Genomic DNA, 27,953 nt, shown 5'->3' with positions numbered 1-27,953 from the left:
AGGCATTCTTTGACTGCACTTCGGGATTGATTTTTCGCAGTAGAAATGGAAGATACCGAATAAAGATGTTCATCGTTCATAATATCATTCTTCTTACAGTGCTGAGCTGTGCGGATAAATGTCAGCGCTGAATACGCGACGACAGCTATTCTCCAACTTTCCCCGCCGCCGGAATACCTTCATCAACAAATCGTACGGTAGGAATTACGAGCGCTTAGCGGTGCCGGCGTGATACCAATCATAACTCGAAAGTCATAAAAGGAGCTTGCCTCCGTCCTCGTTAACCGCAACGTTCCCGCCAGCGTGAGATATTAGTAACAAAACGTAGGTCGGCTCCTTCCCAGATGTCTTATTAAAGGAAACGAATGTACCAATGTTCGGGGAATCTCGCGGAATCCGCCGAAAGAGCCGGTTCAGTGGTCCCGTGGGTATGAATCATTTCCGGCCAAACTGGGGCCACGCCGGGACATAGCTCTCCTCAATCTCTCTCGCCTCCGCCTACCACGGTCCAGTCTTTGCCCCTCAACCCTTCCCTTCATTCCGAGTTATCCTAGTACCGTGGGAGTGGCTCTCGCGCCCAAGTTTTAACGAGGAAAACACCAATCTGCTTCGGCGAATATATGGATCGTTACATATTATGTATCCTCTCAACCGTATCCACGCAGGATCTGACCGCGCTTTTAGTAAGTCGTAAAGTGTGCCGGTAGTGGGCGAAAGATTTCGCCCGTCATCCCGCAAATTCCGCAATTTCGACGAATTTGTACGATAATTTTGGGTAAGCATTCTTCGTCGGCGGACGATCGTAAAAATTAATTTCCCGAGAATGAAAAGAACGTACGCGAAGCAGTTTTACTTTGTCGCACATTTTTCGATACTATGCACACTGTATTTTATTCTTTTGCTTTTTCCCTGATTTATCGCGGAAAGGTCAGAAACTTCTTAAGAACTCTCTTTGAACGCTTTATAATATAAGTAATCACCCTAAGTAAACTTATTAATCTGTGGCTAGAGAAAAGTTAAGGTGCTAATTAGATTTTTTACCTTTCATTGGTTTCTTGATATTTTACATCTTTTCATCCCGCGTGAAAGGCGAAATAGTTTGCAAATTAAATATTATTATGTCCGAGAGACACGTTTCCTATTTTAAAGATAACGCAATGAAAATATATCTTTAAGATCGCGCAACTGAATACACAAAGCAGTAAAAGGATTTCTAAACGAGAAATAGATTTGCCAAGAGCAATTTCGCATGAACAAATATCAAAATTCATACATTCCGAATAAAACACGACGCAAATGTCAAACGATAAAAATGCATGGTTATTCAATATACTTTAATATAAAATTACGTAATTAGTAATTTAAACAATTTATTTATTAAAAAAATATACTATATAAGACGTTTCGAGATAATCTGTGGTTTCTCTTTTTCCGCATTTAGTTTCAGAATAGTACGTATTCTCTATAAATCGCATTAAGACACATATACAGCTTCAAATATTCTCACAAATCGTATTTTCTTATGTTAAATCAACAAGGGCGGCTACTTACATCGTCCACGAAGTCTACGAATCGATCGGAACGTACAACAACAACAACGACGACGTGGGATCGACATTCGCGCCGAGACGACATGCCTGACGGAAGGCTGTTAAGTACGAACGAAGGACGAGGCCCTCGGGGCTTGCAAGCCCTCGCTTTCATCACTCCGCTCCGCCGTGCTACATCATCTGGAGAACCGTACCAGTTCCGACGGAGGCGGTAAATGATTGAACAAAGAGGCGAGAGCGCTTGGCCGTGTAAAAATAACGATCCAACATATAAAAGTGACCAGCAGGAGATGCTGTGTAACGCCGGCGCCCGCCGCCTCCTCTCCCTTACCTTACAAACCGCTCGCAGCCGACCTTCGTAAATCTTCGCGAAAACGGAGAAATACGTCGGCTCAGAGCAATTTGTTTTTATAGGGAATCGTAGGGTGGAGAAACGCCACTCGGGGCATTACCTTGGGGTATCTATGCGGAGATGCTGAAACTCCCGCTGCCGCCAGATAGGAGCCGGATCTTTCGCCAGGGGATAAAGGTCAGTCCCGTGCGGCGTCTAACGAGCACGATCGCGGAGCGCGATGTGGTGCGACGAATCCTTAGGGGAAATTGTTCCAGATAATTTCATAGCGCTCTTCCGCTGCATCATCGATTTTTTTCCGGCATAATCCGTGAACCCGCGCGGCACATATCGTCTGGAAATCGTCGTTTACGCGCGAAACGGAAATGTCACAACAGTATCGCTTTTACGATTTCTCTGAAGGAGTAAGGCGATTCCAAGCCATGTGGAATGGGCTCGTGAAATATGTTTCATCCTAAAGGGCTCACATAACAACGACCGCAGGTGTCAAAAATCGCAGAAATGGTATACATTCAGCGACAGTAGGAGTTCGATTTCATGTTCAGAAATCTATGATCGAAACCAGGCACCGTGAACATGAACGTTAAATGCCGGACGAAAAGTAAAAATCATACTGCAAAATTTTTATTTAAAAAATGTTAGAATAATTTTGTATAGCAATATTTTTATCACAGAGCTTTTTTTAATTACGTCCTTTCTCATTTCTTTAAAAAGAATTTAATTGCATTAATTTTCGGAACATAATATTTACATTCACATAAAAGTTATTTATTAGATAATTATTAAAAAGTGAACGTACCTATAAAAATAATGCACTTACTGCAGTTTGTAATTATTTATAAAAACTTTTTATGCGTGAAACACTTAAATCGTCCGAATATATCGAGATGAGGGACAACAAAAAGCAAGAACGTCTAAATTATCAGATGAAATAAAATTTATCTTCACTAGCCAAGAGATGGATTGTTGTTGAATGAAGCAGACTTCTGTCGTCCACGTATATGGTCAATTTCCAGGCACGCGGAGAACGGGAACACCGCGATAGGACTAAGTTACATCATCCAAAAACAGTAACAATGTCACCCAAGGGGGGACCGGACTAAACCAGTAACTTGCATCGCGCACGTCCGCCCGGCTCACTCACCAACTTCCACTTCTACGTGAAGGAATTCTAGTTGGAAACGTGGAATCTCGGGTACGCGAGCACGGGACGACAGGAATGGTTCGAAACGCTGGAACTGCTTGGTGTTCCCGCAAGCAGTATCCCCTTTTATTCCCCGGGAGATTTTTGCGAGACCTTACTTCGACTGCACTCCATCCGGAAGCTCCTTTCTCATCCTCGAGATAAGGCATCTCAATTTCAGCAGCTTCCACCCCCTTTCACCACCGCCACCGCCACCAACACCACCACACCACCACCACCGCCGACGCCTCCGTCGTCGTCGCCTTTCTCCGCGGGGGACTGTCTTTAACTCGATATATAACCGAACCGCAAAATATCGATCCCGGCAATTGCTGGTTCGTTGCCGAAGTGCTCCACTGGTACGCGGCATGACCTCTCGGTTAGAGGAAACAGAGTTACCTGGCTTTCAGAAGAGGATCACAACCAGAGTCGTCGTTGGGGAGATCGGACGTGGGAAATAAGGCGTTCGGTGTGTTTTGCTGGAGGATTCAATGAGACAGATTCAATTGGGCAACTTTGTCACCCTGATTAGTTTGGAAATAGTTGGGGATAAAGTTATATAAATATAAATATATATATATATATATGCATATATATGCATATATTGTCTTTGAGAAAATTTTTAATCAGAAGATAGCCAAGATATTTTATCTAATAGTAAATTCCAATGGTTCCAACCGTTCGCATAACGCTTTTGAAACATGAAACATATTGAGCATTTTTTTTTAAATAATTGTGCGAGATCAACCTCTATTCATATAAGAAATTTTCTTGGTATTCTCTTGAAGAATCTACGCGTAGTATCAGTACAAAGAGCTTACTAACATCGTGATTGCATTTCTTTAGCCTTTAAAAGCAGAGCCTTTGAAGATTCCTTGAGAATACTGATACAATTAAAATCTTTTCGAAAGTCGGCGAGTGAGTGTCAATTTTTTCTATTCCTTTTTTCATTAATTTTCTCTTTGGAAAGTGTGACTATTTTGGAAGATCTGCTCGAGAAAACGCATTTCGTAAACTATATTACAATTTCATCCATGTAAGATCAGCGAATTAAACTATGTATTCTTAAATCTAAAGATAATTAGATTTCTACATAATAGTTAATGTAGAAGTTGGATAATTGTGAATGCAGTTAATCCGCTCTGCGTCGCGCAGAGTAATATAATGATCAGAGACTGTAGCACGGAGTGCAATCGTACTTGAGATCACCATCTACCGATCCCGCAAGACTTCCAGTCAAGCAAAGTTACACTTCAAATTCAAACCAGAGCGCATAAGTAAATTTGCCATATATGTATATAAATTCGATATTGGCAAGACAAACCGCGGTGTGAAGGGAAACCGCGAGATTCACACAATGTTATATAAATTAACATAAGATAATGTTAAATAACGAATACAAGCCGCTGACGTGCACGCGTAAGAAAAAGGAAGTAAGAGAAAAGCTCTTTATTATTTCGTCATTAAATAAGAATCTGTGACGCTCTAATTTTACTCCTTCAACAACTCTCTCGTCGAAAGGCACTAATTCTTCCTTCGTTAGCAAAGGACATTAGTATCAGCGACAGCCCCTCCCGTCCTTGCTGACGACTAGCAAGTTCCCAACATCCCAAAGAAGCTTCGACTGCGCCAACTTGGGTGTCCTTTTAAGCCGAGGCAAAGTGGCGAGTTCGACCCAGCCATCCTCGACACCCGCTTCCTACCCTCTCGCTCATCCTACAGAAGTTGGAAAATAGAATCGGGAGATGCAACCCGAAGGAGAGCGAGTAGGATAGCGGCGCAGAGGAGAACCAGCCTTCTCGCAGCAGCTGTCAGATACTCCCATGCATTTATCAAATAAAATAACTCCACCTTTTCACTTTCCCGTCCGATCTCTGGTTCTATTCGCAGCGGTGACTAAAATCGCATATGGCCTATATTTTTACGTGACGTCGGCTTTCTAGTTTCTACTAGAAAAATTGTACGAAAGATGCCGCTTGACAAAGAACGTTCGTTAAATATTTCTCACTCAATTAATTTCGTGGCTTAATCAAAATGATTTCTAGGTGAATCTTCTATTTTTGCATTTTATGATTAATACTGTAACAGATACGCGTCTTACTTACTTACTTGCTTGCTGACAGTATCTCATTCGCGTTGGTTTACCAAGAATCACGCGGTTATAGTGCGAGCTGTGAATTTAAATTGAGAGTGAGAAACGCGCGAGAAAGGATAGCGTATACTTCCTACGTGCGTCTTCCTGCCAGCACGTTCGCGCTGTTTATGCAAGAAATCTCTTTTATTAGTTTGACCCTTTATTGCCCGGTTTATGAGATCAGTTGAAGTCTGACAGGAAAAATATCCTATAAAAAACATTTAAAATAAATCATTTTATTATATACATCGTTTGGCATGCTTGAAAGCAAGTTTTACCAACTGGAAACTTTACATACGCTGTACTGAGGAGATAAAAAAAACTAACAATATTGAGGAGAAAAAAGAACTAACAAACAATACAAGAACAATTTATTTAAATAAATCAATATCTTAAATGTTTGCATATTTAGCTATTAAACATGTACATAGATGCCAAATTTTATGGGCTTAGAATTATTAAAGAGTATTTTGTCAAACAAGTGTATATAATGTTCCATGTATTTCTCTCATCTATGTTATATGAATATATGTAATATATGCATAATTTAACGTATTTTCAAAACTTGCGTGTAAACAATAATTTAAGTATTTAATTATGAAATAGAAATTTAAATTAAAAATTTACAGTAATTAATTCACGTATAAAACACCTTTTAATTCCATAAAATTAACTTATCACTAAATTAATAACACGATGTTTATACTTTTAATAAATTCAGAAGCCACTCGAAATCTCTGCTTGTTTTATCTGGGAGACAATTTGATCGAAGAATGTAAAAAAGTTTGAAAATAGCGACCGTTCCGATGGGAGAATTTTATGCACTGCCACCTCATGGTATAGTTAGACGGACAAATATTTCTCCTTACTTTGGGTTGGAGGGCAAGCGCCGGTGTGAAACTTTCTCACTAAATAAAAACTCCAAATTCTCTACCCCATAAGTTCAACACGAGAAACTCTGTTTACGGAAATCCCTATGCGGAAAACGCAAGGGGTGCTTTGTACGTCTGAGTATAACGTGGTCTTCTCTGCAAGTCCAGCATTAAAATTAATGGGTCGGCGCCCCGTTGCTCAGCAGGTGGTGTGATTTTAAACGTCATCTGACCTATCTCACTTCCACCTTCGTTAATATTCAACTTCGTGTCTAAAGCACAGTATTACTTTCGGAATGAAAATGCACATGTCCGTAATATTCTTTTGAAAAAATCATATTTTTTCAACGCGACCGATAATATTGATATTGCATAACAATAAGTATTCTATGAAAAATTAAAACACTGTTTATTTTATAAGATCTGCGTAATGCTGACGCTATCAAATTTAATAAATCGGAATTTTAATATTTGTAGCCAGTGGATGAAATTAAATATCTCTATGCGGCAAAAAATCGATAAGCACTCGATTCTCGTAATCCGGAATTTGTCTTTCCGCTCAGCTATCGCGTTTCAACGTTCATATATTTTATCATATCCTGAAATTATTTTCCGTATTTCCAATATTTTAACTCGCTACACATAACTCCAATCTCGGAATATCCTATTATTTTTGCGATTTTTAGATATAGTCTGGAAGAGCTGACTGCAGCAAACGACTGCTATCTATTTTGCATATACCATTGCGAACGTATGTATAAGATTTGCGGTGACCTGTTCGATATCGTTTTACTTTGAATACGAATAAGTTTGATAATCGTAATTTTCACCGACACAAAGTTCAACAACGATGTGTGGTCCATTTTATACTTTAATTTTTTCATTAATATTTTAATAAGAAGTCGCGTTATACTAAAGAATTTTTTGTAATTCGCGCGAATGCACGAAGTTGGGAGCGCGTAATCAACGCTGTTCATTTCGCGTCTCAAGTCTCGGTGCATAGATTGAATCGCGATCGTCTCGTGTTCTCACGTCTTTTAGATCGTCTCGAGCAAACTTCCCGAACGAACAGGTATCAGAAATATCGAATTAAGCAATGGGCAATTGTTTTCATATATTGATTTTAATATATTGATTCACGCAACTGCGATTAACATATAACTCAATATTCATAACCTATATGCGTTACTTTTCATTTCATCAGTTTGAAACAATTCGTTTTATAATATATGCATTTCGCAAAAACTCAAACAATCTCATTTTTTTATTAGATCTATATTTTCAATAATTTCATCAATATTTCAATAAGTTGTGTGCCGGTGAGGAATTTCAGAGTCATGTAAATGCGTGAAATGAGGCGCACAATGAAGTTAGGCGTGAGCATATCATCGAATCTCGAAGCCGCTATTCAGTTCGCGTTGCAAGTCGGCCGAATATAGTTACTGAATCGCAACTACCGTGCCGTTTTCGCGTCTGTTTTCCTGATCTGCGCAAATTTCGCGTGCGAACGAACATCAGTAAAATTGAAGTCAACAAGGGAGGATCGTTTCGACATATTATTTACGCGACCGCAATTAGCGCTCCTCTCAATATTCATAACCTATTTATTGCTTCGCATTCAATCGGACAGGCGTCCATCAAAAGGATCCATGTCGCGCGTTCGCTTGTCCGATAATTGTCCCGAATGCCATCTAGCTTCCGAAATGGAGAAGCATTAAGAGGCATCAATAGATCGCCGCGGCTACGAGGTCATGATATATTAGCGGAACAGCTGATTTCACTTACTGATGTTCGTGTAATGGTTCGTATCCACTTCAATTGCCGATTGTGCGTAACTTCTCGAATTCTCGCCAGTCGCAAGCGTATCGTGCATGACAGAAATCGGGAGTGCCGAATAATTCTACGGGCGAGTGTGTCAATTAATCCGTTCAATTGCAATCAAATGCGTATCGCGCCGATTGCGTTTCGTCGGCATAACCTATAACGTGTGTGCATTATTTCGTGAGTTTTATTCGTGAGTTTTATTCGTGAATGTGATTATTCGCGAATGTGATCGAAAATTGCGAATATATCATAAATACATCGTGGTGCATCGAGAGATCACTATAACGGATTAATCGAGAGAAAGAGAGGGAGAGAGAGAGATGGCTGCTGCATACCTACGGTGTTCCGTGGTGGTGAGTGTGACCTTTTAGTATCGGATTACTTTTCAATTTTTTTTTTTTGCACAGTGTACAATTTCCCCGATATGTGTAGAGGGATAAAAATATTCTTTTCTTTTTGTTAAACTTTGATAAAAATAACAGATAAAATTTTTGTATGTTTAAAGTGGTGAAAAAAAATATTTAAAAACTAGCCGCGATGAACAACTTTTACAATCATTTGTAAAATTTACACGTGAAAAATAATAACAATATATTATAATTTTTGGAAACAGTTGTTTAGTATATATATGGAGCTAATAAACTTCCATAAAAATAAACAAGTACGAAAATCAACGTAAGCTTATCGTAATTATAATTTACGAATGATAAATAAATATTTTGCTGCTTTAACCTCACGATTCAGGTCGTGACCGTAACATGGAATTCGGTCCGAAGATAATTTACTGCGATCGCTGGTATCACATATATCATTTCTCCGTAACGATAAAGTCCCACCTGCGGAGTAACTTCCTCAACAACATACGCAGAGATTATGGAAATTTGAAAGCTCGGGGCTTTCTACGTTGTTTGAATAAATTCGAGATTTAGGAAATGCTGATACCGCCAAAGTGTTCGCTCGGATTTACTATTCTTAAGACGAACGCGATGCGATACAAAATTCAATGTCAATATGCGTGTCATGCCGATGCATCGAGAAGATTGGAGAGCTTCAGTTGCTCTTTTTCGGTACAAATATGCTTTTCCATATACTTACCTTCGACGTCAGAAATATATAGCACGATATGAATAACGTTCATACGAATAAATATGATTTATTTAACGCTGCTAAACAGACAGGACTGCCTTATATAAACATTTACTATTTTTTGTATAAATAACACAGATAAAATGCAGTATTTATAAACGTATATTCCATCTTCTATTCTCATATTTTCTTTCCTCTTTAATTAAAATTTAATAAAAATGACCACCGTGTATTTTTCAGTGCATATCGCGACTCGTATAATCTTGTCTCTCTTCATATATTTAATTATCGTGTATTTATAGCAGCGCTGTCGTTGGGAGCAATTTTAGTTGGGTCATTGATGTATCTTTGGCTTTTTGTCACACAATTCAGTTTCTTCGGCCACGCCGGGAAGGCAGCTGAGCGGAAGGAACGAATTCATGAGTGGATACGATTTATTGCCGGTATTTACATAAACAGGAAACATGACACAAATGTGCCGGTCCGCGAAAAATTCGCAATTTATGCGACACGGTCGCTGTTCGCGCATTTGAGCCACTAAATGGAACGTTCGGGCACACGCGGTGGGAGTGAATAATAAGCGAGAAAAAAGTTTCGGCTTGAAAGCTCCCGTGAAATGAGAATTATGTCGCGAGAAGAAGTATCTACGCGAGTTATACGTTATATGTTACAGAAACGTTGCACCGCAGGTAGCGTATATTTCGCATCAATATGGTTAGCGGTAAATATTGCTTATATAGTGCCGAATATGGTAGAATAAATTAAATTCTTGAGAAAAAGGAAAGAAAAAATTAAGATAAATTTTTGCGATGCACCTTTGCATTATGTGTGCACGTAAGATTGCAAAATCACAGTTGATAAATAATAATATAAAGACAAATAATTCAGATCAGTGTCGCAGTGGCCAGACATATCCTAATCTCTGATCATATATTAACAAAACAGTTATTATTTAATTATTTATTAATTTATAAATAAAAAATCTAGAAATAATATTTTTTAAATTATTAACAAATTAAAAAGCATAAGTTTGCATGTAAGAAGAATTAAAAATTGTTGTGCAATATTTAATTACATAATAATTAATATAATGAGCAGATAAGAGATAATGAGACTATATTATATAAGAAAATTTAGATTGATCTTTGACGATGGATCGCCAATTGATCTTTTATTAATAAAAGCAAGTGATATTTTAGCGCTGAAAAGAAACATTTTTTATTTTCAATAATGATCAACTTTTAAATGTCCGGTCACTGGAACATTTATCTCATATGTCCATAAAAACTGCATTTATACTACTTAAAATACTGTAAGCGCGCAAAATATTAATAATTATTGAAAATTTTTACGTGAAAAATTTTCGAACACATTGGACTCTTAAACATGTTTTTAAGAAATGTTTTCAACAGCATTTACGGCGTAGTCGTAGACGATGCGCGCCTCGATATAGTGTGTGCTGTACGCGATTCACGAACACCAATTCACGTTTATTTCCGCTACGAATTCACGCTTGTGAAGGCCGAGGCGGCGAAATGTGCTTTTCAATTTTGATTTGACGATTCGAAGGAGACGACGGCAACGACGACGGCGTCACAGTGTCACGAGCCCTCGTGAGACCTATCGTGGAATGTTCTTGGGAAAAATCCATAAAAAAAATTGAAATTCATCAAACGTGCGCAGAAAGCGCTTATTTTACGGTCTGCATTCTTCGTTCTTTTTTTTTTTTACGGACAAATTTATTGAACGCGAAATTGAAGAGCTTTCGCTAGCTATGGCCATTCATGTGTACACTTTTGCTTAGCCTTTCCGTGTATGCGTCATTTATCGTCAAGTCTAAGGTCGCGATTCAGCATCGATCGCGATATATTGCAGTCTTCTCTATTCCAGCGGGAAATAAAATCCAGCCGCGTATGTCTTTTACAGCTAAATCACGTTTTTTACGACGATGTTTTACGATTCTCGATCTTATTTACGCGTGAATAAAATTGCATTTACCCACTCTGCGTAAAATGCGCTATATAATTGCTCCTTTAATACATGTGCATGCAATACAACTGAACAGCTTTCGTAATAATTATTAAATAAGTGTAAAAATACAATACATATTATTAATAATAGTGGCGTAAGCACAAATGCTGTACGAAATATGTTGAAATATCAAAATTATATTAAGTATTAAATAATGAAAATCTTTCTTCGAAAGTTATCAAAAGAAAGATCGGGAGCTAATTTTTCGTCGAGATCGCAATTTGCGCAATGTATGTGATATAGACTACTTTTTCGCTGCGTTTTATGGTCTGGCAATGACATGTAATTTCCGAACACTCAGAAAACTCGCGCGTTTGATCTTAGATATGGTATGCCGCCGATGAAATATTAAAGATATGTAATCCGTGTGTCGTCAACCGATGGAATTCAGTCGATTTACTGCCGTCTCAGACGTTGATATTAGCATAAATTAGATTGAGCACAAAGTGGCATGTCATTTTAACAATAATATACTTCTTTGGTCTAAAAGTTAATAACATTAGCAATAATAATAAGAAAATGATATATTTTTTGTTATTATTTTTTTAAATATTTTGTAAATATTTTTTCATCGCATATAATAACAATTGACTTTAAAAAAAATATACAAGTGAAACATGATACTCAGTGTATCAACAATATCTTGTTTTTCTGTCCAACTGTAAATAACGATCGCACAATCAAAATACCACACTCACAAATTAAATTTTATGGAAGCAATTAGTAAGCTAAGTAAGTGTTAAGTCAGTTTAAGAGATAGAAACACGATAAAACGAGCTGGTGTTACCCTCCGAGCAAGTGCCACTTCAGTTGCCAACGTAGCACAGTACAACGGCGTAGTTAATAGACTCATAACGGCTTCTGCAAATTGTAGCAATTAAGGCACATGGAGTTAATGCATTGTGAGTGGGATGGCAAAAATTTATTCATTATTTCTAAACTGTAATCCAGTTTTTTGCACAGAAGAATCGTGAACTATAAAATAACGGAAACAATTTTCGAGTTGACGTGCATGTCATTTATATTTTGGACAAGTTTTTTTTAAATATTAATTTATAAAATGACATCTACTTTAAAAAAGTATTGTTGAGTGAATGAACATACCAATGTGTCGTTTCTATTAGTGTATTGTTTCTATCCGCGTATCTATTATGTCGAGATTTAATTATTATTTTATAATGTACTGGACACATGTTCATTTTTTATATTAAATTAATACTGCATATAACTAAATAAAAGGCTTGTAATTCAGAAAGCGCAAGCTGAAATTGTGTTAGCTAATGGAGACCTGGTGACGGATGATCGGAGTTAATAGATGCATTTTCACGACGACGGAAAGGCTCTATGATGAATTCACAACATGGAACGTTCTTTAAATGGCGCTATAAAGCGTGTAAAAACAGTTAGGTGACGGCGAAAAGAAATCGACTGCTATCTCTCGCGAGCCACTTAACGTTGCTTAAAAAGGCGCAGTCATTTAATTTGTAGTTTCTCAACATTCCGCGAGCAAAGTTTCCCCGGCTGATTAATTCTCCTCTACCGGTGTGCGCACCTCTTTTATCCCGGCAGCCATCCCATCCCCGCGATTTACTACTATCCGACGAGGAAGCGGCTATCTGAAAGAATCTCATTTAACTTCAAATATATACGTACATATTTTGAAAGTGGAAAGTGGACGCTGCATTGATGATAAGTCGAAGACGAGTTTCTCATTTCGATGAAAAAGAATGATAATGGCGATATTCAATGAAATATTTGAAAAAGCATAGAACACTCCATAACTCAGATTGCATTGTTGAGATTAGCGCGGGGTGAAAATAATGAATTATTACGTGAATAATTAATTTTCAGACAATTTCAACCTTTCTCAATCGTATCGTGCTTTGAGAGAACATTTCATGAAGGAATTTAATTTGCCTTCATTTTAATTGCGTTCCTCAAAACATAAATTAATTTGAAAGGACATGACTTTGTGAGATAAATTATTTTCCAAGTTTGATAGAATGTAAACCATTTTCCTATATGGCACGATAACTTCGTGAAAGTTCATTAAAGACACCAATTTGCTTTGGTTATCCACACCTATCTCAAAAGGGAGGTTAGTAACCTACTGAAAAGGGTACTTTCATGCTTCCACCCGCTGTAACCGTATGTACGGTGCCTAACAACCTAGGAGACTGATTACAAACATTGGGTGACCCTCTCTCGTGCAGTGCTCCTTGCAGGCGTATCTAACGATGACAGCTTTTGCTGCATTACCTTTGAACACGAGGAGGGTCGATCTTTATGACGTGCTTCCTATCTTCACTAAACCATTTGACACTTCTGCTGTTTGTCCGTGGATTTAATTAGTGCGGAAGGTCGAGATTGAAATATCATATATTCGACTGCATCTCTTAAACTTTGCATTTCCCAATTCTGTCTGCGATACAATGATAACTGATAAGCATTGCAAGTATGTATTATGTAGCGAAGCGAAGTCGATTATTACAAGTAAATTAACGATTTTACCGAGGACATTAATTTTGTAACAACTGCGGACCGGATTCATTTTATTATTAATTGGTGTAATTAATTACAGTTATATGCCATATAATTCAATGAGAATCACGATGCATAGATGTTATTAAGTTTTCATGCGTGCTGCAGGATAATTATCAGAAATAGAATTGGATTATCATTATAATTCCGTGACATCATCAGATATCAAACATCGTTCCACGACCAGCATACTGTATTTCATTTTATCTCCTCATTTACAGTCGGTACAGCAATATTGACGATAATAATTTATACTAAAATAGATGCGTCTAATACGATGCACATCTCATTGTATAAACGTATTCTATGATTCTATATTAACATAACATTTTTCATTCTATTATTCTTTCATCTCCAGCATTGTTATTTCTTTTGTTTAATATCTCCAACATGATATAACATATTATTTTTTCATTTATAAACATAAATAAATAAATATGCAATATTATTCATAAAGAAAAGAGAGCAATCTTACAGAAATTAAATATATCGAGAAATAACATTAAATGTTGATAACATAAATATTAATATTATAAGTTTTTTTTTTTATATTTTATATATCAGGTTATATGAATATATACACCGTATTTAGTATAAAGTCTTTTTATTTTAAGGTAACCATTTTTTTATGTTACCTCTACCTTATGCATGCTCTGTGTTCCGAATCAGAAAGGACAGCATTGTCGGGACGACCCTCAGAACCATGTAAAAGCGACACGGGCGCACTGTATAAATCATATTCCATACACAATGCTTGAGCAGAAGCATGGTAACGTATGCTTGCCAGCTCTGAAAAAATACCGCAAGGCAAAAGAAATAGAGCAAGTTACTTCTTTTCCTTACACACAAAAGGCAAAATATTCGTTGTTAGATTATTATTATTATTGATAAATTGAAATTTCATATAATATTAATATAATATTGATAATATCTGAAGCAAAAGCACGACATATTTGTTGCACGTGCAATCGGGTTACTTTCAAACAATATTCCGTTGTAATAATTCCCTCTGGAATAACGTGTGAACTACTTTCACTGATTTCCCACTGCGAAATAATGTATTTTCAACAAAACATGACATATAAGATCAACTTTTTTCTCACTCGAGCGAACTACGCTCATACAATTATGAACTCGACAAAAACATATGTCGCGCATTACGCTGCGAATTGCGCTCACATGTACGCTAAAAAAAACACACATGATATTATATTTAACATTATTTAATGAATTTGAAATCCAAGAAATAGAATTTCTATTTTACTTTATTATTACGGATAATTTTCTGTTTTTGTTCTGTTTTCGACGTTATGCTAATGTAAATATATTTATGTTTTACAGATAAATTTCATGCTATACTTGGCTGCTAATAAATATTCATTCTGCTATAATTCACGCGAACGTGCGCGAGTGTTATGAAGCAGCAAAATCATTGAGAAAAGGAGAAAGCCCAAGGGACATAACGAGACATCGGAGCAGAATTGCGGTAAGTAATTTATCGTAAAAAATGCAAAGCTTTTTTGTAGCGATGGTAAAGGAGCATGTTTCTTTAATGCACGAAAGCTATATAAGCTAAGCTTTTTTATCAATCAAAATTATTTATTACGGTAGCGTAAGAATCTCTATTTGACACAGTAAAAATGCAAAATGTAAATTGAAGACAGTGCGGAAAAATAATATAATGCAAAAATAACATTCTAAGATTTAGACACCAAACTCAATAATTTTTTTAATGATAAATTTGAATTTCTTGAATATTATTTTGTTATTGTTTTGAAAGTTAAATGCCTTCTGTTATGCAAGATATTTGGAATTATACGTTGAATATAATTTACATTAATAAATATATTGAATATAATTTGCATTAATAAATACAAAAATTAATGAAACATTAGTTCAAAAAGACTAAAATAAAAGCTAAAGCTTAAGCTTAATAAACGTTACTTAAAAATTTCTGTCCAAAAATTCGACAATTTTGATCGGAGGTTTACTTTTTTTATATAAGATCAATTCGAAAATTATAATCAAATGATATATTAAAATGAAATATTTTACATTAGGTATTGCACTTTTGATTACACATTCTTCTTTTGCCACATAAGGTTTGTTCGCGTCGCATGTCCCAACATGCTCCAATTACGTTACGTGTATACTATACATAGATTGGAGCGCATTGGAAGCATGTTGAGGCATGCGACGTGAACAAACCTATAGTAAAATAGATAGAGTTTGTCACTTTTAGATGCTCGTCACAAGTTTCGCGACGAGTCTCGTTATAAGCGTAAGCTTCAGCCGTTATTGGCCAAATACGAAAGTCAGAGGCGCGGATTATAGCTTCGCGAGCGGCATTACTCTCGCTGTATGGCGTCGACGAAGTTTACGCGCATACGCTCCAACTCCCTTGGATCAGTAAGCGCAGTTTTGCCGGAACGACCTCAGAGCCGCGTAAAAGCGACACGGCCCGCGCTGTGTGTAAATCAAATCCCGAACACGATGCAGCGCTCTGCCTCTGTCCGACCAGCCGAGCTCGATGTCCCCCGCAGCGAACACGAGCGCGAGCGTGCGCGCACTTGTTTAATGTACAAAAGGCAGAATGCACTCGGGAGAAGTATTCCCATTATATCGCTTTAGCCGGGCCGGCACGGTCCTATTGCGGGATCGCGGTTTTACCGTGCAGCGGCGGCACGGCTTGTCCGAACGGAAAGACCATGATATGTGTAAACACGCGCGCTCGCGCATGGCCGTGCACGCTGCATAGTCGCGGCAGGTCCGGTTGATTCGACAGGGTCATACGGGCAATCGGCCTAGATCCTGCGGTACCGTTTGCCTGCATGAGGGCAGTACACGCTGGTAAACGCCGATAAAATCGCCCCGGCCAGTTTACCAATAACAATGTCGATGCGATCCGATCTCGTTCGCGGAAATGCCGTTTGCCCGCCGGAAAAAAAAAACAACACGGAAAATATCGTACGTAGCTGGCTTGTAACGTCTCCCTTTCATTCCACGCCGGATATAAGGCATCATTATGCGCGTAATGAGGTGTGTAAATTTGTAGGGAAAATTCGAATAATCACACGCCCTTTCCCTGCGGCGCCGTATATTTCTCCTCGCCAGTCAAGTAAAGTAAATAAATGCATCAGTATTATACTCAGGGGTCTACTGTACAGAGATTTTACGGTTAGCGTGCAACATCGCACAATAGTACACACTGTTTTATTTCAACTATTTGTAACTTCATAAATGTTTGCGGGTCCGTACAAATTTTGCCCATATACGCGTGAACATGCGTGTACAACAACGAGACGTGGAGTGGCGATTTTTTTTAACGCGAGATTCACAAATACGGCTTATTCAATTTTGTTTTCCAACAATTTTTGTAATTACTTTCATTATTAATATATGTACGGCTTGAGTACAATTTTATGTTTGTTAAATATGTTTCACGAAAAATGTTTTACAGGTGCACGTATAAAAATGTGAATATTAATTATTAGAATTTTCGCCTTTGTTGATGATAACTTGACACTTGAAAGTAATCTATGATCTGTGCGCCTGGCATTATTCGCGTTTACACAAACAAAACCAAAGGGAGAATTCGAAGGAATTGAATCAAGAGCGCGACAACGTCACCCAATTATATCACTGGAAGCATACATTGCGCATTTTGCGCGCGCTTCATAATTGGCCATGCTCGAGTGATACATGTTCTGTTTATAGGATGATAGCAACGGGATGATACGACAAAACAGAAAGCGGCGGATTCGGCGTGGCCGTAATTGGCGTCGTGAAGAGGAAAACGAGAGAGGTCGTAGGCAGCCAGGTCGCTGTTTATACATGTGCGGTTGCAGACATAACAGTCGTTAGGTAAGTTTCACTCTGTTGTGTCTGTGCATGCCGCGCGTTTGCGCGCGTTGGTCTACGCGCGAGCGGATTATGCCCTTCTAACCCGGTGTACAAAATTGCACACAATTTTCGGCGGATGACGCGAACGAATGACATCGTCGCGCTGCCAGTGCGCCGAGGGGGAGAAAGAGAGAGAGAGAGAAAGAGAGACTTATCGATCTCGTGCGAAGGAGTTCGCGGCTAGGACGAAAGTCATCGCGTTTCTTGCGAGGCCGCCGGAAACGTCAGCCGAAATACACGCCGTTGCAATTCGTCCGCGCGAGAAAATGCATGCGCGTTTCTTTCGCGCGGAAAAGTACAGCGTAATTCATGCGTTATTCCGTACACGTAAAACGCAACACTGCTTCTTCCGTACGCTATGCATACAAATTCTATAATATACGGCTATTATAGAATATAGGGATATATTCTCCGGTGTAGGGGCGATAATATCGTAATACATTGCTCACGCGTATATAAGTCTGCGTTATCTGACGCGTCGGGAAATAATGTGCGCTGTTGCGCATTAGCCCATGCAGGATAAACGCAAGGTCGCAGTTGACATCTACGATATAACATTGCAGATAAAAGTTAATTAGACCTATACTCGATCGCGCGTGTAAAAGCGTTTCGAGGTTTTTATTAGAGATAATGAAACGTCGTCTCCGAACAAAATGTTAAAAATGCTTGCGCACAAAAGCTCCATGATATATGTATAATTAAACGCGTAATAAGTATATATACTACAGAATTCCTTATTATCTTCATTTGCATTATGCGCTATTGTAAAAAGGAAAACACCGCATTCGCCTGAGATTTTCAACCGAAATGAGAGGGAAATATCACAAAAGGTAAATTTTCAATTTGAGAACGATCGCCCGATGCGCTACAGGGTGCTTCGCAAAGAAAGAAGCTAATTCAAAGCCCATTGGAATAAAATGTGCACGCATCAGTTAGTATTCCTATTATTCTCCGCAGTCTTATGTATCGGAAAAATATTAATTAGCCTCTTTTGCCGGATGCACGTGGATGAGCACCGCGTCCACAAAGAGTTACAATATAACGCGGTTACAATGAGAATCGGTATCGCTCGTTTCATTTCCTATTGCAATAACCGCGCCTTTGATCATAGCTACGGATTGTTCAATCGATGATAAGTAAGCCGCCACTACTGCGCGTCTCTCCGCACGATCCGATCGTGCGGTAATGGCTAATCTCCCTTGCGAAAACGGTCGATACGGCTGTTAGAAATGATAATAACTGCGCACTTGGGAAGTTCTACCTTACCGTGGATTATGCAATTGGCTCGGCTCTATCTGAGCGGCTTAACCGCCGCCTGCGCAAATATATAGGTCTGTAGATACGAGCGGATATGAATATAAATAGATATGCGCATAGTCGTGCCTATAAGCTATTTACGAACTTTCGGAATGTTATTCGATTCGCTATTAGTACGTGTCATCCCCTATTATTAACTTCCGCTTTTCCCGCGGAATAATATGAATTTTAAATGCGACCGCAATCCCGCGCGCCCTGGCACGCGACGATACGTCATTACTCTTCGTCATGATCCACTCCCAAGTAATGTAGCTATAACTTAATCACGGGAAAATGTTCCAAGTAATTTGCGAACGAAAATTAATCATCTCCCCCGCGGATCACTTTGAGCACGCAACGTGCGTCGAAAGTGTCGGATAAGTCTACTTCGGCTATGTTTCGATCGTGGTGTAACGAGGCTGATCATGATTTACATGGATTGCGCACAATTGAGATATATTGTGTCGGCACCTTCCGGGCAGATTTTACTTTCATATACGTCATGTTACGTTTCATATATATATATATATGCATTAAATTGTAATATATACGTAAAAAATTTATATATAAATCTACTTTTATTGATCTTGTCTAATAATGTTGATAATTGCAAGTAAACTGTGTGGTATCTGGCATAGATTAAATGTTGCATTACTTTTATATTATTGATAATGAATGCGCATCATCATCTGTCTCGAAAGTTAAGAATTTACTGTTTTTAATTTCAAAAACCATAAATTGTATTTATCTTTCATTCCTTGCGAAAGGAATTTATTTTAATCCGTGAAGTCGCTTACGCGCCGTTTTTCTGTTTGCCGTGCTAGACTGGCAATTGCTTGCAAGTAATTTTTATTAATTAATCCAACTTTATGATGAATTAATGACCCATCTGGGCTGGATGAACTGTTCCATCCTAGGACGTTACTGTGCCATTTCCCGTATATCCATCTTCATTTTGTAACCGTCCATCCGCGATTTTACCATCATTATTTTGTAACTTGAACTTTTCGCCATTTCAATATGACATTATAATGCGTATATATTTTTTATTACTCGTATTTTTTATTACTCGTTCTGAAATTATTAATAATTTTATTATTTTATGTAATATATACGCCTCATAAGAATATATTGAATGGTTGCGATCGAATTATCGATATGTTTCATTTCAGCATTTATTAATGCACATCCATAATTAATATTGATAGAAATATGTAGAATGGTTCATTCAATTTACGCTTCATTAAATGAATGCGTATTCATTGTCAATAGCATCGGATCGATGTGACATTTAATCTATATCGAATAAATTATAGTTTACTTGCAATTTTTACTATTATTATTACTTCACGAAATAATTTTTTTTTCAAGTAAAATTTTTTTTTTTTAATTTTTTCTCAAATTGACAAACAATATTTGATAATGATATTTTGCTTTAAACGATAAACTATACGCGATGAATTTTGAACTTTATTTCGCGGAACAAACATTTCAACTGCATAGGAAACTACGAAAAATAATGTGACCATTCGATAGAGTATTTGTGGAAAGAATCGCAAACGAGAGCGCCGGGTGAGATGTAAATTTTGCGTGAGTTCCTTTGCCTGGGGGACAGCAAGTGGGAAAACAATGCTGCGCGAAGAACATAAGCCCCGGCTTAAGCCAACAAAACTAGCGTGAAAGGAGGGGCGATTAAGCGGTTTACGCCAGCCGATAGCTTTATGAAAGGGGAAATATATCTACATTGAACGCGCGCGATGCGAACGTTGCCGATGCACCGATGCATACGGCGCTACCATGTCTTCTTATGCGATTGGACAATTTTGAAAATAATTTCCGACGGTTCCGCGAGACGTCTTACACATCCCTTTTCAATGAGAACAGATAAAAAATTCTAGATTTAAGAGAGCTCGTTACGCGATAAGCGGCAGGTGATCCTTCTTCATAGCCACCCTCATCGCTCTTCTTTATACCCTATTTCAAAAGACCAATGATCTGACATCAGCAATGAACCGACACGTGTCTACGCGTATCAGGTCTTACGACACATTTCTCGTTCTTCTAGCTGTCTTACCGCGCAGTTGTCGACTGCAGAAAATTCATTGCTTCAAAAGTTTTTATATTAATATATAATATCATATTTAAATACGATATTTTGAAATTAAATCCTATTTTTCGAAACCAAAACAAAAACGTATCACATAAAATTTGATGATAATATGGATACTTGTTTTAGCTTGAAATAATGTTTTAACTTTAGTATTAATATATTAATATATATTGTTATTACAGCTGATTTATTAATTAAAAGGAAGTGCATTGAAAATATAAAAACATGTATGATATTTCTTTGAAACATTAAACGTATTATATTTTTGCATGAGAAAAGCATTAACAATGCAATAATTAATTAGTTGTATTTACTGGATTAATATTTGCAAAGTAAAATGATTTCTATACGTTGCAGAGGCATTGTAATAATTGTTAAGCCGTGTACTGTATATTCATGGAAATCAATACGCACTTAAACGGCAATATTTGGAATACATTAATTTATCGATACTTTTATCAGTACTAGCGCAATGTTCCTTCATATTTTTGGTAAATCCAAATACATTACGCGCACGCTCGCGAATCATAGGAAATTATTGATAACAGACTTTTATCACCGATGGGAAAGCTCATCGCGCGATTATTAATCAATTTTACTGCCATTCAATACGCAACACGGCGATCGAGTTAATGAATACTGCTAAATACGCGATTATAAAGAGGCGTTCACGAAGCTGTGTTTCATCGATAACCGTTTACAACCTGAATTATGTAAAATAAATCCCCGCGGGTAAAGAAGATAAAATATTGTTTTAAACAGGATTACACTGACGCTCCATCAACCGACCTTTATGCGGTCGATGGGCATTGCTCCTTTGAATATTTTTGGCGTTCCGTGCTTCATTTACTATCGGCAACAGCCAATCGCTGCCATTTTCATTCAATTTTGCCACGGTTGATTAAGCAACTGCACCGGCAGCGCGCAGCCGGTTTAATACATTTAATTACATTCATCGCTTTGATAAACACCTCGGCAAGGTATACAAACGGATTACGTAATGGACTGCTGATAGCTACGATCTACTGGGTCGGTCCGCTATAGCGTTCACCAAATTTTAACACGACTGCTAATTAATGCTAACAATGATGATATGAAGTAACCGGGTTATCTGCGTTATTCATTTTGCGATACCGGCGTATTCAGTTGTGTTGAAATATCGGATTTACTACGGGCGTCCAAACAAGTTATGGATCTACTCTAGCTAATCTATATTGAGCTGATTACTAAGCTACATAGATCTTATTACATACTCCGCGAAGGGAAAGTCGGGGAACGGGAAAGTTTAGAAAATCCCGCATAAACATAATACGCGCACGGATGTTTCTATAAAGTAACTGTCACGGGAGAATGAATTAATTGGGCCACGTGCTCGCCGGGAAGACGAGTTGCGTATTTCATATTCACTTACCGACGCGCTCAATTAAGAACCCCGCCGGGCTCGAGCGGAATCGGGCCGCCTTCGTTCCGCCGCAGCCGACGAACTTGCTGGATATTATCAAAGTTTCGTCGCCCGTTTTCTCCGTTCTCGGAACCGAACCTCTCTCACCCTCGTCGCGGAATAATAAAAACGCGACTGCGGAATGAATGCGTTCCCCCGTTGTGAGAACGGACCGGGATGGCCTCCGTCCCGCTCGTTTCCTCGCAAGCCGCCACAAATCCATCGTGACCTCCGTCCTACTCGCGCCATTTCGTCTACCTTCCCCTCCGCTCCGCCGTAGCGTTGTTGTTGTCCGCGATCCGCGCCCGCTCCCTTCGCCAACTCTGCGCGCGGGAACGAATGAGCGCGCCGATGCGATAAAGTCCTCGTGGCAAAACCGGCGCGGCGCGACACACTGTGCGCGAAGTTATAAATTGATACAGATTACCGCGACGCATTATCCACCCGCGATCCGAAACCGCGCACGGCAGAGGCGCACCCGGTTCGCCGCGTCGCCCGTTTTATTTCTTGTCTGGTGGCGCGGATTAAAGTTTTATGCGTTTCACGCGAGTTACGCTTTTCTTTGATGACTATTTCGTCAGCCGCGACGAAGACTCGCACGACAATGTTAATTTCGGTGTACGTGATTATTCGGCCGCAATTTTTTGCGACTCCCGGTGGGTTCGTTCTGACTTTGAAAATAACGTTGGTAAATTCGCAAACTTTAGTGCACGCGTAAAACGAGCATATAATATTATAGTGAAATATGTTAAATATTGTTTTCATTGAAAATTACGATTAAAAGATAATTTGCCACTTTGCTGACAGAACGCGAGGAATATCCGTTATAATTTTTAAATTATAAATTGTATTTACGCACGCAAATGACTTACATAGCGCGTGAGCATTCTACTATTTCAACTCTGTATATAATTTACATGGAACGCAGATTTTTTACATTCCATAAATACGTAACATAATTCTCGTAACGTTACTCGGACTAATGTTACTGCTATATGCTTCTGAGCTATGCACATTATAGAGCATAGCCATTCCTTGCCAGTTTAACAATAAGTTTTCGCCGTAATAATTTCGCAATTTATATTTAGTAAGTATAAGAGAATTGAGAACTGAAGTTATATCGACTTTAAGCGAAATTTAGCGAGAGTCAGCAAAAAGAAGTTCCGGACGAAGGGAAGCTATATACTCTTAAAGTATATTACAGAATATACACATAATACTTTCTCGACATTTTGAGAAATAAATATTTCCATTAATCATCGCATTATATAACGCACGATGTTCGTGACTAGCGGATGTTGCAAAAGCAATTAGTTGCAGACGCTACTGCGATATTCTAATAAGAAAGCGGAGACAGAGGATTAATGGGTATGACGTAATTGCCAATTTTCAGAAAATTACTGAAGATTTATATCCTCAAATCTTTGCACTTTTTCGCGGGAGGTCAAAATGCACATATTAATCATCTTCCGCGATTTGGAATGCGCATATCAAGTCAATACCGCTATACACCAGGAGCTCGATAAACTCTTCCCTATAATTCAATTTGCCTAGTAAGCAACATGTTAGCAACGTTGACAGGTTGACAACAAATTTGAGCAAATTTGATTAAATTTACTGTCAATCTGTCAACGTTGCTGACAATTTGCTATCTGGGTCAATTGATACTTGCGTAATGTATACATTTTTCCTTTTTTTTATATTGAAATAACAATCGCAATAATTTATACAGATAATCGACATCACGTAGACCATTGATTCCGTGTTCATGTGCGTAGGGAAATCTAGAATCTACAGTATCTCGCGAATGCAGCTCGATATACCTTTCTCGTAGAGAAGGGGTTAAACGACGAGCATTAACGTAAAGCGCAGCGCGAATAACCCTCCTCCAAGTAGCACTCGACAGCCACCCCTCGCACGTATAACCCTATCTCTAAGAGGCAACGAACGAGCCTTTCAAATCACCCGAGCCCCGTCTCCTTATCTAGTGAATTATGTAATAACGAGTGCGGCGTTTCGCTGCTATTTTTCCCGGAGTGAAACGACTTTCCGTCGAAACAATGCGGGGGGGAGTAACCCTCCCCCTTTAATGCGAGGTTCTCGTCGCTCCGACGACGACGGGAATGAATTCCGCGGCATTTATAATGGAGATCCGGACGCGTGCGGCGTCGCCATGCTTTCTATCGTTTCCCGAGGAAAAAGACTGCGGCTTCGAGGTTGCGACGTAATAATCGTAAGCCCGGCTTGGCGTCCGCGACGCCATGTCAGTAGTAAAAAGAGCGTTTTACCGAGTGTAACGGTTACCGCGGAAGCGGGCGACGCTATGAATGCGCCAGAGCCGCTACCAGATTACGCCTTGAAGGCGTCGAGTTGATCTTGCGTTGTTATTCCTTCACAATGCTGTTGGTGATGAATCTGCGAGTTGAATTGTGTCAGAAACGGAAGACGATACATAACTCGAAGATACTTCCGTCGCGTGAAAAAACGTTTACGATCTGGGAAAGTTAATAAATAAAAATTCAAAAATAGTATAGAAAAGCACGGTATCTTATTATTTTCCAAATTATTCTTCCATGTTTGTATTAAATATCGAGATTTTTCGGCATTTAATAAATCTTACTCGATATTATATGTTTCAAAATCTAAAACGATTAAATGGATCACCGTGCGATTTAAGAGCTTTATAAAGTAATAAAAGCGTGGTCCTTCTACGCGCGTGTTTCCTCCAAACAAGATGGCCGGTAGTAAAATACTTTATAGAAGGTAGTAGTTACTTTGAAGTAAGTAACGTTGCCATCCAACGTGCGAAAGGCTGCGACTTTAGTTGCAAGACGGTGCAGAGTTTCCGTGTTATTTTGTTTTACGATGGCATTGACGATTAAAGATTCCATTAAATCAATAAAGATATATTGTAAAAGCCTTCATAAAGATATAGGACAAAAATAACAATAATTTTTGTTAAATTGTGACATTTATAACATTCAGAGAAAATTTCGACGATAAAATTGACAGTTACACAGCTCTATTCTATAAATTACATTTAATATTCTCCATTTGAGATATATAAAAGCAGTTATCACAGAAGTATATATGTACAATAAATGTAATAAAAAGAACGATATTGATCGAACGTCTTCTTCTCAATTGTTAATAAATGATCATCTTCAAGTATTTTTGCGTAAGACACTCTGAATCACATAAACGTCGAAATGGCAAATTTACATATAAATCTCATTTAATGATAGGACGTTTCATTGTGCGAGCAGATCGGGGTCGTCGCTATTAGTAAAAAGCTCAGCATTCCGACGTAAAATTCATTCACTAAGACTCGACGTCTCCGCGGTGATTAAACGATTCCGCGATGAAACGGCACGCTCGAAACGAGAAAGTTTTGAATAGGTGCTCTTCCATAATCCTACCACCGAGCAGTCGCCGCTGTTATGTGTGTTGTACCCCCCCCCCCTTCTCAACACACATGAGGAGGCATAACATTGCCTGGTTTGTTAGTTCTTCGAGATCGTTAAGCAGTATATTCTCATGAGGTTTACTCGATTATTATCCAGCGAGCCCGGATGCAAATATACAACATTCAAGTAACTCGATATAGCTCGATGTAAGTTATTATACACGTGCATTTTGCGCGACTAATAATACTGCGCTTACTTTTGGTCAAATGAATATACAGTCGCATTTATATTGCGCTCGCTAAGTAATTTTTAGAAAAGCATCCTTTGTTTTATACTCCAGATAAAATGCTGTCGCACATTTAATACGACGTACATTTGAATGTTACATATCGTACGGAGACAAAATTACGACATACGCAAATTTAAAATATTCGTACGACTGGCTTTCCCGCTTCAGTTTTCGGAGAAATATTCATGTCATTCGTGGAAAGAAATATTTCTCGTGCGCAACACAGACACGTGAAATATTATGGGCTAATTTTGTTAGGGCTTACTTGCTGACGCACTTTCCCAGATTAGCCGCGGTATCCTGCGGAAGCTCGTATGCATAGCATTAGCTGAGCAGCGCGAACTAAAATTTCCACTATTTCGGAATCCCATCGTTAGATTCTAAGCTACACAGTTTCGGCGAAAGTACCGTCGGACAGCCAAACGGGAGGGCTCTGTAAATAGCGGCTTAATTATACGGACGCCTGTAGTCTGCAAAGCAAATCAGGGGTACGAAGACAGGTAACTCTGCTCGAACAATCCCTCCGTATTTGTGCTCGTGTGAATCCTACGTACGTGTCCATCCCTTGAGTCTTCGTATTTGTAGCGATATATGAGAGTGTACTGGGTGTCCACCGTAGTGACGTGTACTTTTTTTTATTCGAGTGGTATCTATAAATCTTTACTACAAGACTTGAATTTCCATACGTTTCTTTTGTAATTAAATTTCAGAAATACTTATGGACTGAGAGAAAGCCACAATTTGTTAGTAAGTTTTTTACATCCGTTAATCCAGCGAGGTGGCATTTTCCATTCGACAAAAATCAAATCAAATTAATCCCACTATTATCTTATCAGATTCCGTTTACATGTGGATCGTAAATTTCCATCTAAATAATTATCCGCGAAAATAAGGACTACGAAATGAACCACCTTGTACACATACACACGAGCGTGAAATCAGTAGGTGTGGATACGTTCGTGTGCACGTACATGTATTGTCAAGCGTTTCCCAGGGATTACCAGAGTTTCACTTCCAGCCCAAGATGCTCCCCGAGCTCGGCAGCCAACTATTAACTGCATCTAATTACAAGGGTTGATGCAACATAGATGCCTAATTAATGGCTGCGAGATTTACGCGCAGATGCGCGTGAGAGTTTAGGCCGTTTTGCATAAGACATCTCGATGATGAATGCCTTTCATATCGTTTCTGAGCCGATGCATTTACTTGATGGTTCATTTCGGGGGGACGCCACGACGTGCCGCGTCCGTAGGAAGATATTTCAGTAATTATGTAAGGAAACGGAGAGAGACGAAAATTTCCGGCGAGGCGGACAGCTCCGCGATACACAATGCAGACTGCGGGAATTACGTGTCTGCTAGTCGGTCCTAATCGTTCGGCCGCGACTGTAAGAGAGACGCTTCTCGAGATAGCGTCGTTACGAGTAAGCACCTCGTTAACGAAGCGCCGGACGGACACGGGGGAGCGTAAAAGCCAAAGAATATAAAAATGATCGGGGTGGATCGTAGCGTTCTCGCGTGAAATTCAAAAAACGAACTCAAGAGAATCCGCGTCAAAGGGGAAAGGAGAGGAGGTTCAAGTGTTTGAGTATCATTAAAACTCGATCTCACGACGCGTCTCGGTGACGCGTCGTCTCTCGCAGCGTGTCACGTGGAGTTAACAAAACGAGAAGCCGCTGCCGGGGATAAAAGTTTCCGCGCTCAATTTATCGCCTAAGTAGCGTCGTTTACGAAACTTGGATCGCGTCGGAATCCGCACTTCCTTCATCCGCCTTCACCCCCCCCCCTTTCTGCCTTCATCTTCGTCGCGCCGCGTGCTCGCGAATTCGTTCTGTCTTGCCTTCCTACGCCATCCGTTTTATTTGCATTCTGTACAACCCTTCCAGATTTCCCGAACCAAAACTGGTTCAAACTGCCGAGCGCGATGTACAAATC

General features: G+C 38.9%; 1 protein-coding gene and 1 long non-coding RNA gene across 3 annotated transcripts in view; one reads left to right on the top strand and one right to left on the bottom strand.

Annotated features, from left to right (window-relative positions):
• The window catches only part of LOC105668682 (lachesin-like), a 123,711-nt gene that overhangs the window by 59,967 nt on the left and 35,791 nt on the right, over nt 1-27,953 (bottom strand). The window lies entirely within an intron of this gene.
• LOC105668687 (uncharacterized) overlaps nt 7,060-27,953 on the top strand; it is a 195,054-nt gene continuing 174,160 nt past the window's right edge. The window contains exons 1-3 of one of the 2 annotated variants that reach the window (XR_010889508.1): nt 7,060-8,268; nt 14,915-15,059; nt 17,291-17,437. This is a non-coding gene — a long non-coding RNA (uncharacterized lncRNA). The remainder of the gene's footprint in view (nt 8,269-14,914; nt 15,060-17,290; nt 17,438-27,953) is intronic. The other variant, XR_001100151.2, reaches the window with a different exon arrangement.

This window comes from Linepithema humile, chromosome 3, assembly GCF_040581485.1.
Source record: "Linepithema humile isolate Giens D197 chromosome 3, Lhum_UNIL_v1.0, whole genome shotgun sequence".
Taxonomy (NCBI): Eukaryota; Metazoa; Arthropoda; class Insecta; order Hymenoptera; family Formicidae; genus Linepithema; species Linepithema humile.
Note: the sequence above shows the minus strand (reverse complement) of the source record. Positions and strands in the feature narration are given on the sequence as shown.